We start from the raw sequence: 13,408 nt of genomic DNA, 5'->3' as shown, positions 1-13,408 counted from the left end.
GAACAAAGATACAGTTTAAAATGTGTACCTTAATGTTTTCAGTGGGGGGATAAGCATTTTAATGAAATAATCAGATTAGGCATATTAATATGATCACATATGTTTACAAGATGTAGAAAGTTCTCCTTATGTATTAAAAAGAGACAACTGTAAAAAAAATAATAACAATGCAAAGCGTATCCACATTCTTCAAATTAGATAGGAAGAAAAGAAAAGAAAGATACAATGTGTCCCTTTCTCCCTTCCTTCCTTTTCTTCTGAACCCTTCCCCACTCCCCAGCACATGCTCCTGGTTATTTACATACATGACCTCCTTGTACTCCTATGTTGGTCTTCATAAGCCAGAGAAGCAAGAAAGTATAAATAAATAAAGTAGAAAATAAATAAACACACCAAGAAAGCTTCAAATAGAGGGCGTCTGTCAGAAACCTTCGGTGGCTCTGAACTGTAGAAATCACTGATCAGAGACACCGAGACACGTTGCCATGGGACTTTGCAGGATATACCCAAGGACAGGTGGCTGTGGCTTCCAGAGGCTCTGTTGTACAGTGGGTGTAATCATTACAGCAAAGGCTTTAGAGGCTGACAGACCTATATTTGAATCGTGTCTCTACCATGTGTTAGCTGTGTGCTCTTGGACATGTCGCTTGGTGTTTCTGAGTCTCAATTCTCTCAAACATAAAATGAGGAAATAATAAGAGATAATAGTACTTACCTTATAGAGTTGTGAGAATTTGAGGAGGTAATGTAGGTAAAGCACTCACCCCAGGCCAGTGTTTAACAAAAGTGAGTTCCCTTCCTCTCCAGGGGAATTCTTCATCCAGGACTTTGTAGATTATAGTTTCTAACAGACTCCTGGGAGGAATCATGGCCAAGGCCTTTACTCTGGGGCCTTGAGGCACTCTCTTTTCTCCTGATTTGGGGAGGAGTCCTCCCCATCTTTCGTAATAAGTCTCAGAGAAGAAAGAGATGGAGAGGACAACAACTTTTTAAAGGCTGGAGTATTGGTCCCCTCCTCTTTACCTTCCAATTAAAGGAAAGAAGACTGGCAGAGAGAGGGAAGCTGGGTCAGGACTTATCATCATGGCTGGGGCAATCACCCCTAACATCTGTCCGGGAATTTTAATGTTTCAGAGTTTTACCACATCTCTGATTTCCCTTTATCCCTAGAAGCACCTCCAAGGATCACGTAGGACCAGCAGAAGCAGCGTAAAGTATTTGAACTTTGAATCTGACATCAGAAAGACCTGCACTCAGCCGGGCACGGTGGCTCACGATTGTAATCCCAGGCCGAGGCAGTGGATCACTTGAGGTCAGGAGTTGGAGACCAGCCTAGCCAACATGGTGAAACCCTGTCTCTACTAAAAATAGAAAAATTAGGCAGGCGTAGTGGTGCATGCCTGTAGTCCCAGCTACTCGGGAGGCTGAGCCAGGAGAATCACTTGAACCCAGGAGGCAAAGGTTGCAGTGAGCTGAAATTGCATCACTGCACTCCAGCATGGGTGACAGAGTAAGTGAGACTCTGTCTCAAACAAACACAAAAAGAACTGTGCTTAAATTCTAGCTTTTCTACTTACCTTAACAGATGTATGTCTTCAGGCAAATTATTTAACTTTTCTGAGTCTCCTTTTCACATTTAGAAGTAGGAGACTTTCACAGTGTCATATTTTCACCCCCATCAATATTATTGATGCTTGCTCATTTTCTAATGTGGGACCTGAAATTTACCAGGTGCTTAAAGAATCTTTTTGTTTTTCAGATTCACTGATTCTAGGTAAATCAGAGGAACAAGCAACATGAACAGAAAAAATGTAGAAAATGCAATTATGCTGAAGTACAATTGTTGTTTCAGAAGTCCAGCATCTGGTGTACTTAACAATAGAGAATATATTAAATTTTTCCAAAATAAAAAAAACAAGTAGGAGACTTGCTAGTGAAAATTAAATGGCATATGCAAAGTCTTTAATACAGCATTTGGTACATGAGAGGGACTCAGTAAATTTTAGTAACTTATAATTATTAGGAAGAATATGACTGCCCTCATTTAAAAGATCAGCAGTCTGAGGCTTATAAAGACCAAGACTTATTCAAGTCTTGTGATTTCCAGCCTGAGGCTCTTTCTACTTTGTGAAAACTGAGAGACTGTGGCTCAGTGGCTCTGAGCCCAGAGGGCTTTACCTGCCAAAGGTCCAGGCTGAGAACACTAATGTTATAATAGTGACAAATGGTGGCGTCAGGCTTATATTTAGGGTTGTCTATTTTGGGATGAATCTACTCCCCCTGGTAATTGGGATTTTCAATGATCCAAGGTTTCCGTTCTCCCTAAGCAAAGAACCAAACAGTGAACAAGGCACTAGTATTTTGTCATTCTTCTGATCTCATGCAATCAGAAAGGCCAATTGATATGGTTTGGATCCGTGTCCCCACCCAAATCTCATGTTAAATTGTAATCCCCAGTGTTGGAGGTGAGGCCTGGTGGGAGGTGATTGGATCATGGGGGCAGAGTTCTCATAAATGGTTTAGCACGATCCCCCCTTGGTACTGCATAGTGAGTGAGTTATCATGAGATCTGGTTACTTTTAAATTGTGTAGCACCTCCCCCCTTTCTCTCTTGCTCCTGCTCCCACTGTGTGAGACACCCTGCCATCACTTTCCGCCATCACAGTGGACACCTGAGGCCTCCCCAGAAGCTGATGCTGCCATGCTTTCTGTATAGCTATAGCCTGCAGACCCATGAGCCAATTAAGCCTCTTTTCTTTATAAATTACCCAGTCTCAGGTATTTCTTTATAGCAATGCAAGAATGGACTAATACACCAATTGATTTATAAGGCAGTTGTGTATTAGACATAAGGATTCAGAGAAGGATTCCAGGAGCTTCTTTCCCTTTCTTTGAGTTAATGCACAAGATTCTTTCAAATTCCCCTTGCTACTCAGAGGAAGCCAAGCGAGGTGGCAGGGACCCATTCTGAGCTTGGCCCCATGTCTGCACCAGCTCATTCATGAAATAAAGAAAATGTAGCTTCTCAGAGAATATCATCTGAGTATCCTGGCAGTTGAGGCCATTCTCTTCCTGGTGTGTAGTGTAGGAAACTGTGGCCAAATAAAATCATGCTTGCTTCAGTCAGTTTTACCTCTGGACAATTTGACACTGATTCCTTTCGTTCTTCTTGCTTCTAACATGAGGTCAGGAGTTAGCTCTTAAAAATAAGTGTCCCTTGGCTGGGTGCAGTGGTTCACTCCTGTAATCCTAGCACTTTGGGAGGCAAAGGCAGGCAGATCGCTTGAGGTCAGGAATTCAAAACCAGCCTGGCCAATAGAGTGAAACCACGTCTCTACTGCAAATACAAAAAATTAGCCAGGCGTGGTGGCAAGTGCCTGTAGTCCCAGCTACTCGGGAGGCTGAGGCATGAGAATCTCTTGAGCCCAGGAGGTGGAGGTTGCAGTAAGCCGAGATCACGTCACTGCACTGCAGCCTGGGTGACAGAGCAACGCTCTGTCTCAAAATAAATGAATAAATAAATAAAATAAAAAGTGTCCCTACCCCTTGCATTTTTGGCTCATTCATGTACACCCTTTCTCCTTCTGGCCTATTTCTAAGACTTCCAGTTCCTGACCCCAAACCCATGTCCTATTTTGACCACATTCCTGTGACTGGCTGCTTTCCACCACTCTGGACAAACTCCAGGCCCAGGGCTGCCTGGCCCTATACCTGTCAAAGTTGGCCTTTACCAGCCCACCCTGTCCTACGTAGGCATAGCCCTGTGAGCAGGGCTCAGATGAGGGTACAGTCTTATTTGCGGGGTTTAGGGGAAGGGAAGATGACCACAGGATCTCAGAATTTCTGTTTCATCAATTAGCGTTTACATGTCTTTTGTCTCATTTCTCACACCCATTGTAAAGAGAGACCCCCCTCACCTTATACTTCGGATTTGGTATCAGAGGCCTTTCCCACTCCCCATCCATAGCCTCATTCCAGTTATCTGGCTTCTTGGCTTCTGGATCCAGGATGTATTCAAAGTCTTCCCAGTCCTAAAATGAAATGTTCCTTCATGAAGATAGATGCGTAGGCTGAGAAAAAACTGGGGTCCAGGCTGGGCGTGGTGGCTCACATCTGTAATCCCAGCACTTTGGAGGCCAACGTGGGAGGACTGCTTGAGCCCAGGAGTTCAAGACCAGCCTGGGCAATATAGTGAGACCCCATCCCTACCCCAAAGAACTTTAAAAATTAGGTGGCATGCACCTGGTGGGAGGATCTGAGCCCAGGAGGCAGAGGTCACAGTGAGCCATGATCATGCCATTGCACTCTAGCCTGGGTGACAGAGCGAAATCATCTCAAAAAAAAAAAAAAGAAAGAAAGAAAGAAAGAAAAAAGAAAGGAAAAGAAAAGAAAAGAAAAGAAAACGGGGGTCCAGAGTGCTGTCAGGCTGGACCTGGCTCCTTCCCTCTGCCCCCTCCCATCATCATCTATATGAAGGTCCAGCTCAGGACCTGTAAACAAATGCAGGGCAGAAAAGAAAGAGGCTTTAAGCACTTCCAATCCCTCCTCTGGGTTCACTATCATTTTGACCTTGAGTTCTTTAAGCTTAAGTAAGATGGGAATTTCCCTTGTCTCTGGCCACACCCTCCCCCACAATCATGGGCCCTTATTGTTATAATAGGTATTTTAGCCTAGGTCCCTCTTCTTGAAGGCCTCTTGGTGACCTGCTTTGTATCCCAGTGTGCTCCCAGGCCTGTGTCAGTCCTTCCTTGTACCCCAGGACCCTCTGATTTCCTAAGACAGAGATCTACAAGATCAAAAACAGCCTACCCCAACTTTTATATTTCTATGCTGTGGAGCCTCCAAGGCTTTGCTCTGCCTGCCTGGCAGTTTGCTTTGGTTGTGACCATTTGTCCAGAATGACTGAAGGCTTCTATGCCAGCCCACCAAACTCACAGTCATTCAACACAATTGTGATTGGGAAAGTTCTCTGGTTCCTAGCCTGTTCCAGCTGTTTTATGATTCCTAAGACAGACAGCATCCTATCCTGGGGGCTATAGTTGTGACAGTGCCCTGTTGATTTAATCAGTTTCCATCTTCCCTTGTTCCACTCAACAGGGAGCATAGAGGCCTGCAGCCTCTCTACTCTCCGCAAGTCTTTGAGCCAAGCCAACCCTGACTACATCAGGTGCATGGTCCTCACCAGGAGGGGAGGGTCCATGTTTAGTCTTCCTACCCTAAGCCTGCCTTCTGGGCATGGCAGCAACCCAGCCCCTTATTTTTCCATGGTGCTGAAGGCCCAGACACTTTGCCTGATCATCTGCCTTAATTCCCTTACTACACCTCCCTCCACCAAGGATTGGGGCCCTTTGCTAAATCTCCCTACACATGGCTAGGCAACTGCCCATCTCTCTGCAGGCCTCTCTTTAGGGGCTGGACTCCAGTTACCTGGTCCCATGCTGACCCCTGCCTGACCTCAAGCATCTCTTCTGCATGACACTGACTCTGCTCTGACCTGCAGAGTAGCAATGTGGTGGGTGAGGCCCTTCCTGGCCTGGCTCCAACAGACCTTTCCAACCTTATCTCCTACCATGCCCCACCTTGAACCTTATGTTCCCCAAATGCTGAACTACTGCTTTCAGTTTTTTACACACCATGTTATTTCCTAACTAACCACTGTGCCTTTGCTCCTGCTGTTCCCTGGGTCTGGAATGTCTTCCCTCCACCCCAGTTTCCCTCTTACTTTTCTCTAATAAATCTATTATTTGAAATTCAGCATATTATTAACATATAAAGGCCATACATTAAGGACTTCCTATATACCAGACACTACATTATGTATTTTTTATTAGCTCATTTAATCTTCACAGTAACCTTCACAGGTAAGTATTAAAATAATCCCTGTTTGTGAAGTTGACTTTCACAGCAGTTATATTCCTTGTGCAGAGTTAACTGCTAGTAGGATGGGGTCCCATAGTTAGAAAAAGGTGGTGCTCAAACCCATATCAGCCTGACCCCAGAGTTTATGTTTCCAACTCTTAGGGTAACTCACTCACTCAAGCATTTCCTTCTCTTTCTCAGACCACTGCCTACACCTCAACTCAGGCTGGGCTGGGATCCGCTTTTGGGCTCTCACTGGCTTGCCTCCCTGGCTCTCAGCACTGATCACATATTTTGATCTTTGTTTTCTTATCTGCCTCCCTTACTATATTCAGAATCCCTAGAGGGCAAGGGTTGTTCTATTCATAGCTATATCCAGTACAGCTTCCCAGAATAATAATAATGAGCCAATGAGTATAATAATGAGCCAATGAGTATACTCCACACATTCCCCATATTGATAACTTAAGAGTCAAAAAGATGTAGGTTCAAATCTTGGTTCTAACACATATTTGCTTGGGCAAGTTACTTCATTTTCTAAGCATCAGTTTCCTTATCCACAAAAGAGGGATCATAACACATTGTTCACAGAGGCTGCTGGATCCCCAACAAAGGTGAATGGCTGCCCTCTTCCCTCCATGCCTCTTTGGAAAACAATATCTAGCTGAACACCACCTTGAGGGATTGATGTCCCCAGTCTCTGCTCCATCATTCCCAGCCTCCTTCTCCTATCTCCACAGCTGAGATCCCACCTGCTTCCCAGCCAAATGCCCTCTGATCTCAGGTTTCTTGTCTTCCAGATCCTCTATGTGCAGGCGTTCATCCCATTTCTTTGGTTTCTGGGCATAGGGTCTTTTATTTTCCTGGGAGGCAAGAAGTCCCAGTCCTCCTCCAGAGCCCCAGCTGCCACCTGCTGGTTGTCAATTTTAACCTCATAAGTAGCATTGGGGCGAATAATCAGAGTGTACAGGTGAGGGTCTTTATTGATCTATAAAGGGAATGGGGGAATATTTCAGTTCCATTTTGAACATCTTTAGATCCCAAGCATTAAATGCACCAGACCCTCAGTTCCCTGAATGCCACCACCCACATAGTCACAAACAAACCTTACCACACTCTTTAACCCATTTTTCTGGTTAACCCTATATGGATTGTGGGCCTCTTCTCCTAGTACACACTCCTCTGGTCTCCCTAGCCTTCATCCTTCCCTGCACTGCAGCTCCCATCATTCTCTGATCTTACCTGTCTTTCTGCCTGTCCCACTAGACTGTGAGCAGGTGTCATATATGATTTGTCTGTTGTGTCTGCAGCTTCCAGCATGAGGTCTGCCCCAGAGGAGGATCTCAGAGAGCTCCTGCATGGTACAGCCTTTATACAGTCTTGCTAAAGAAGGCCTTGGGTGTGAAACACTCATTTGCCAATGACTCCTGTGGGCTTTTCTAGGCTCGGTTCCTGCCTCTCTCCATGCTTCCACTTGCAGTGCTACTCTTTCTCAAGTCGCTGTGACTTTCCTCCTGTGATTATCTTTTCTAAGAATTCAATTCTCCCTAAAATTGTCTTATCACTTCACAAGATCAAGTCATGTTCATCTTCTGAAGTGCAGCTCAGGAGAACTCTTATCTAAGAAGTATTTCCTTAGCCTCCAGGTTGGGTAGGGGTCCTCTTCTGTGCTCCCACAGATGCCCAGCATACTAGGTAGTCACTTTGCTTGACTCTTACCTTCATTGACTGTGAGTTCTGTGAAGTCAAAGGCCATGTCTGGCCCACTCTGTCCCCAGCCTAAGGCCCAACACAGAGTTAGTATTTGAATCCCTGTTGAGTTGCTGATGAAATCCACCTACTATCCTCTAGCCAACCTAGGTGTCTCTAACTTGATGTTACTATGATAAACTGACTCCCCATCCCCATTTCTAAGTCCAACACTCCCTCCCTCCCCCATCCTCTCCCATGTCTAGCAGTGGGGAACTGGGCTATGCCAAGCATTGTTCCACAGGAGGACCTCATATAACTTCTTAGGCTTTTGGATCAACTGCTCCTTTATGAAATCCTGCAATTTACAGCATTTCTCTAGATCTACTTTTTAACCTGTAAAATGGAGATGACAGTATTTAATTTATAGGATTTTGTAAGAATTAAATGAGATAACACATATAAAATGCATCTCCTTCCCCCTTGGCTGAGGACCAGCACACACTCACCCTGCACTTGATGGTCTTGTTCTCATGGTATTTCTCTCGGTAATGAGGGATGACCTGTACTTTGTTGTTGCCAAAGCCACAAACGTCAGGGCCTGGAAATTAAACCCCAAAGCATAATTTCACATAGCTTTAAGGCAGTTTGCCTGGTCTAAGGCCAAGACCCAAGACAAACACAGCATGTGTATTAATCAGAGTCCCAGCAGGATATAGATGGCACAATCAAATTTGGGATTATTTGAGAAGGATTTAATAAAAGGACTATTTACAAAGGTTGGGGCAGGACATTGTGAAAACATAAAGTATAGTGCTATGCTCAGGGCTAGCAACAATGGGGTTCTACCCCTAGGCCTAAAGGGGCTAGAAGGAGTGCTTGCCAGAGCCTGGAAGAAAGAATCCTGTGGAAAAGACAGGCAAGAGAGAAGCTGACTTTCAGTTGAGGAACACAACTCTCTTTTCCATCTCTGATCTCCCAGGGCTCCCATTGACCAAACCCAACCAGAAACCCCTTCTGTGTCAGGCATTTTATACCATGTCATTTAATTCTTACAACAAGTAGGTGTTACTATCCCCCACTTTTAGCTGGGAAAATTGTGGCTCAGAACAGTTAAGCAGGTAGCTCAAAGACAAACAGCTAGTAAGTAGCATTGTTGGTATTCAAACCCAAGGCTACCTAGAAACAGAGCCTGGGGCCCTTTATGCTTTGTAAAAACTCTAGAAGGAACTCTAGAGATCATCAGTGTCTCTGAGCCCAGAAAGCCTTATCTGCCAACAGTTGGGAATAGATTTAACATAATTTTCTTTTCTTTTCTTTTTTTTGAGACGGAGTCTCAGAGTCTCACTCTGTCACCCAGGCTGTCGCCCAGGCTGGAGTGTGGTGGTGCAACCTCAGCTCACTGCAACCTCTGCTTCCCAGGTTCAAGCAATTCTGCTGCCTCAGCCTCCTGAGTAGCTGGAATTACAGGCTCCCGCCACCACACCTGGCTAATTTTTCTTTTTCTCGAGACGGAGTCTTGCTCTATCAGCCAGGCTAGAGTGCAGTGGTGCAATCTCGGCTCACTACAACCTCCATCTCCCAGGTTCAAGCAATTATCCTGCCTGGTATTACAGGTGCTAGTCACCATGCCCGGCTAATGTTTGTATTTTCAGTAGAGATGGGGTTTCACCATGTTGGCCAGGATGCTCTCGAACTCCTGACCTCAAGTGATCTACCCGCCTCAGCCCCCCGCCACCCACAGTGCTGGAATTACAGGTGTGTGCCACTGCACCCAGCCTTAACTTAATTTTCAACCTTACCTCCCATGTTACCACTCTCTGACTATCCAAAACACACACGTGCTTAAGTAAGATCTGGACTGCCCCAAGGAGGCCTAGTTACATATTTAGGTTACAGATACAACACTCTGGACACATTTCAGATGCTAAAAAAAGGTCACTTCCTTGACCTCCTGTGCCTTTCTCTCACTGAGGCAGAGTAAATGCCTTATTGTAGTGTACCTGTGAGAGGGTCTACGTAGCTGATGACCTCCTTCTCCTCTTCTGAGAACTGGAAAATGTCTCCCTGTGCTATAGATTTCTTAATATGGTACCATGTGCCTCCCCACCTCTGTGGTTTACTTATATTAACATTCAGGTTTAGAGTTGCTTTTTTCAGGTCTTTGAAGAGTCCTACCACATGGAGGCAGGGGTGGAGTTATCATATTAGACATTTTCTGTTCCAAGTGAATCTGAGCGTTTTCAACAACGACAGTGGCTGTCATTAGGACCTAATGGAGCTGACAGTGACTGCTATCAGAGAGCTTACCAAACATGATGTAATACTTGGGTCCTGAGTGCATATCCTCCTGGTTCAGGGTGGCAGGAAAGAGTTTTACATATCCGCCACCACAATACTTCCTTTGCTTGTGTTTTACTGAAAACTGAAACACCAAGGTCTCATTCTCATTGCTGAATGCTTCAACCTGGTTGAGAAGGCATAAAACTTGGCATGTTCACTGGTTTGGAGACCTAGAAGCAGAAAGCACAGAGTCTTCAGGCTTAAATACCCAAAAAGCAGCCAGAGAAATCCAGCACTTGACCTCACCAATCTCTGGTATTTTCTTCCATACCTGTGCTGAAAGCTTTGCACACATACTTTTATTCAAGCCTCAGAGCAACCCTGCAAAATGAGTATTATCTCCACTTTACGATCAGGAGGCTGAGTCATAAGGAGGTGAGTCACCTGCCTAGGGCCACATAGCTAGTAAGGAGCCAAGCTGGAATTTTAAGCCATGTTTGTCTGATTCTTTCTGCATACCACGCTACCTCTGATTTTCAAGAGATACTTGAAGACTGTTCTACAACTTTACAAAACAAAGGCCTGTTTTTCCGAGGCTCCCCTGGGTGACCAGAATGAGATTCTACCATACAAAAATGCTGTGGTAGAAAGAGCCCCTGCACTTTCCGGACATCTTTCTACCATAGCCTCGTAGATCAAATAGTAATCACTGCTAACATTCACTGAACAATTACTCGTTACCAATGTGTTTCATTCACATATATTACTACTGTACTTAATCTTCATAATAACCCCATGAAGTGGGTTCTCCTAATTTCTCTGCTTTATCATGAAGCCATTGAGGCTATTTCACTTGTGCAGGATCACTCAACCAGTTCATTTAATTCTAGAGCCCCCATCTTCAACTATAAGACTTTACTTCTTCCTCCAGAGAGTATCAGGGTAATAATAGATCTCAGAGCCTTTCTAGTCTAACCACATTACTTTATAGATGAGCAGACCAAGCCCCAGGGAGGAAAGGTTACTTACTCAAGATGACAGAGTCACAAATGAAATCATGCCATACAAGCCAAGTCTCCTGGCCTCCAGGCTAGTGGTCTTTCTATTATTCCATGCTGCTGCCCAGCTTACTGGTTAGGGCTCTGTTAACTCTCTGAGTCTCAGTTCCATATCAGCAAAACGTGGAGAATTATTCCTATCTCATAGGATTCCGGGTGAAGGTCAAGTGAGTAAGAGATCTGAGAAGTACTTTGTAAACTGTCAACATAAAATGTAAGGGGCTATCATTATTCGTACTTGGTGAGGTTCCTTTTTTTTTGGAGACAGAGTCTTGCTCTGTCGCCAGGCTGGAGTGCAGTGGCATAATCTCGGCTCACTGCAACCTCCACCTCCCAGGTTCAAATGATTCTCCTGCCTCAGCCTCCCAAGTGGCTGGGATTATAGGTGCCCGCCACCACGCCCGGCTAATTTTGTATTTTTAGTAGAGATGGGGTTTCACCATGTTGGCCAGGCTGGTCTCGAACTCCTGACAGGCGTGAGTCACCACACCCGGCTGGGTCCTTCCTTATGATCCCACAGCTCTCTGTACTTTCCTGGGTCACACTATGTTGAAACTAGGTTTATTTCAGTCTCTTTGAATAATTTTTAGCTTCTGAAGAACAGGGGCATCTTTATATTCCCTGAATCCGGAACAGGACCTGACATAGAAGAAAGACTCAATAAGTATGTGTTAAATTACACAGAAGAATCACAGGTCCTGATTCAGACATCTCAAGAGCACTTATTGTACACCAGGCTCTGTGGTAAACACTTTCATGTCTGACATTATGTTAGGAGTTGCCTACATTTTAAATAATATGCTTGGCCTGGCATGGTGGTTCATGCCTCTAATTCCAGTACTTTAGTATGTCAGGACAGGAGGACTGCTTGAGGCCAGGAGTTTAAGACCAGCATGGGCAACATAATGAGACCTTGTCTTTGCAAAAAAAATTAAAAATTAGTTGGGGATGGTGGTACATGCCTGTAGTCCCAGCTACTCCAGAGGCTGAGGTGGGAGAAGCATTTGGGCCCAGGAGTTTGAGGCTGCAGTGAGCTTCGATCACACCATTGCACTCCAGCCTGGGTGACAGAGCAAGACCCTGTCTTAATCAAAACAAAACAAAATTGAACAAAGTATGCTTACTTCCCCAAAGACCCCAAGAACAGCTAGAGTAACCAGGGAAGACTTCACGGAGGAGGGCGTGTGCATAAGACAAAGAGCACCGAACCTGCAGGCCAGACCAAGTTTTGAGTCTCTATTCTGCCAAACCCTACTTTGTAGCTCAATTCCACCTGCCTTCTCTCTGAGCCTCTTTTGTAACCCAGGACTCTTCTAAAGAACTAGGAGGAATCCAATGAACCTGAGTGGGATACAATGTGAGGGACAACAACCAAGAAACCACACTGAGAGGAGATGAGTGGCTGAGCAGACTACCCTCACTGGCATCACCAAGGCACAGCTTCCCGTGGGTCACGCCGTCTCCAATTTCTCTCTACTCTGGAAATGGTTTTCCCTTTAATACCGTTTAATACTCTGGGAACAGTTTTCCAGAGTGGATTTAAAATTTAAGATTCTCAAGCCAGTTCATAATTCTCTCCTTTAATCAATATGAGAATGAGATTCATAACAGTAGCCAGGAGGAAGAAGATAGGAAATCACTTCAGGGAAAGATCAATGCATTCTACTTAGAGGACAAAAGCTTTCTCAGACAAAAAACCCAATCCTGCAGAACTTGTGCTCAGAGCTCACCCTTCCTCCACAATGTTATTTGGCTCTTAACAAAAGCCCTGTCTAATGAGCATGGCAGGCAATGGTTATTATCTCCATCTAGTATTGAAGCTCAGAGAAATAAGAATTGCCGAAATTATGCGGCTAGTAAGTCATGGGAGTTAGCCCTAGGTCTGTCTGCTCCTCTCTCCGTCACACTAAGCTCCTCTAGGGAAGAAGAACATTTGGATGTTATACAGTGCCTTCCCCTGTTTCAAGTGCAGCGTGCTATTTTTAAAATCCTAGGGGGTTGGGGACAGCAGCATAGTCCAGCAGTAATGAATATAGTCCCTACAGTCAGATCCAGAATCAGATTCTACCTCTTGCCAGCTGTGTATATAGCCTTGGGCAAATAACCTCTCTGAGGCTCCTCTGAAAAACTGGGAAAATAATAGTAATCACATATTAAAGTTGTTAGGAAGACTAACGGGGATTTGTGGAAGGGCTTAGTTTTGAACTCCTGTTATTCAATGAATGGACATATTATATTTGTGGAGAGTTCATTCTTTTCCATCTGCTAATTTTTTTAGTATATGTGCTGCCAAAGTGAGCACTCCATCTACTAATTTTTTATTTTAGGAAAGAGAAATGAATTGGGTGGGCCAGGCACAGTGGCACTCACGCCTGTAATCCCAGCAATGTGGGAGGCCGAGGTGAGCGGATCACCTGAGATGAGGAGTTTGAGACCAGTCTGACTAACATGGTGAAATCCTGTCTCTACTAAAAATACAAAAATTAGCTGGGTGTGATGGCACATGCCTGTAGTCCCAG

General features: G+C 44.7%; 1 protein-coding gene and 1 pseudogene across 16 annotated transcripts in view; one reads left to right on the top strand and one right to left on the bottom strand.

The window, feature by feature from the left end:
• Positions 1 to 13,408, top strand: part of OSBPL9 (oxysterol binding protein like 9) — a 275,611-nt gene that overhangs the window by 41,813 nt on the left and 220,390 nt on the right. The window contains exon 2 of one of the 16 annotated variants that reach the window (XM_063795567.1): positions 1,171 to 1,510. The exons of the other annotated variants lie outside the window; for them this stretch is intronic. The gene's annotated coding sequence lies outside the window, so the exon portion shown is untranslated. The remainder of the gene's footprint in view (positions 1 to 1,170; positions 1,511 to 13,408) is intronic. 16 annotated transcript variants of the gene reach the window in all.
• LOC134807056 (calreticulin-like) lies at positions 6,498 to 9,974 on the bottom strand (annotated as a pseudogene).

Source organism: Pan troglodytes, chromosome 1 (genome assembly GCF_028858775.2).
Source record: "Pan troglodytes isolate AG18354 chromosome 1, NHGRI_mPanTro3-v2.0_pri, whole genome shotgun sequence".
In the NCBI taxonomy this organism is placed as follows: Eukaryota; Metazoa; Chordata; class Mammalia; order Primates; family Hominidae; genus Pan; species Pan troglodytes.
Note: the sequence above shows the minus strand (reverse complement) of the source record. Positions and strands in the feature narration are given on the sequence as shown.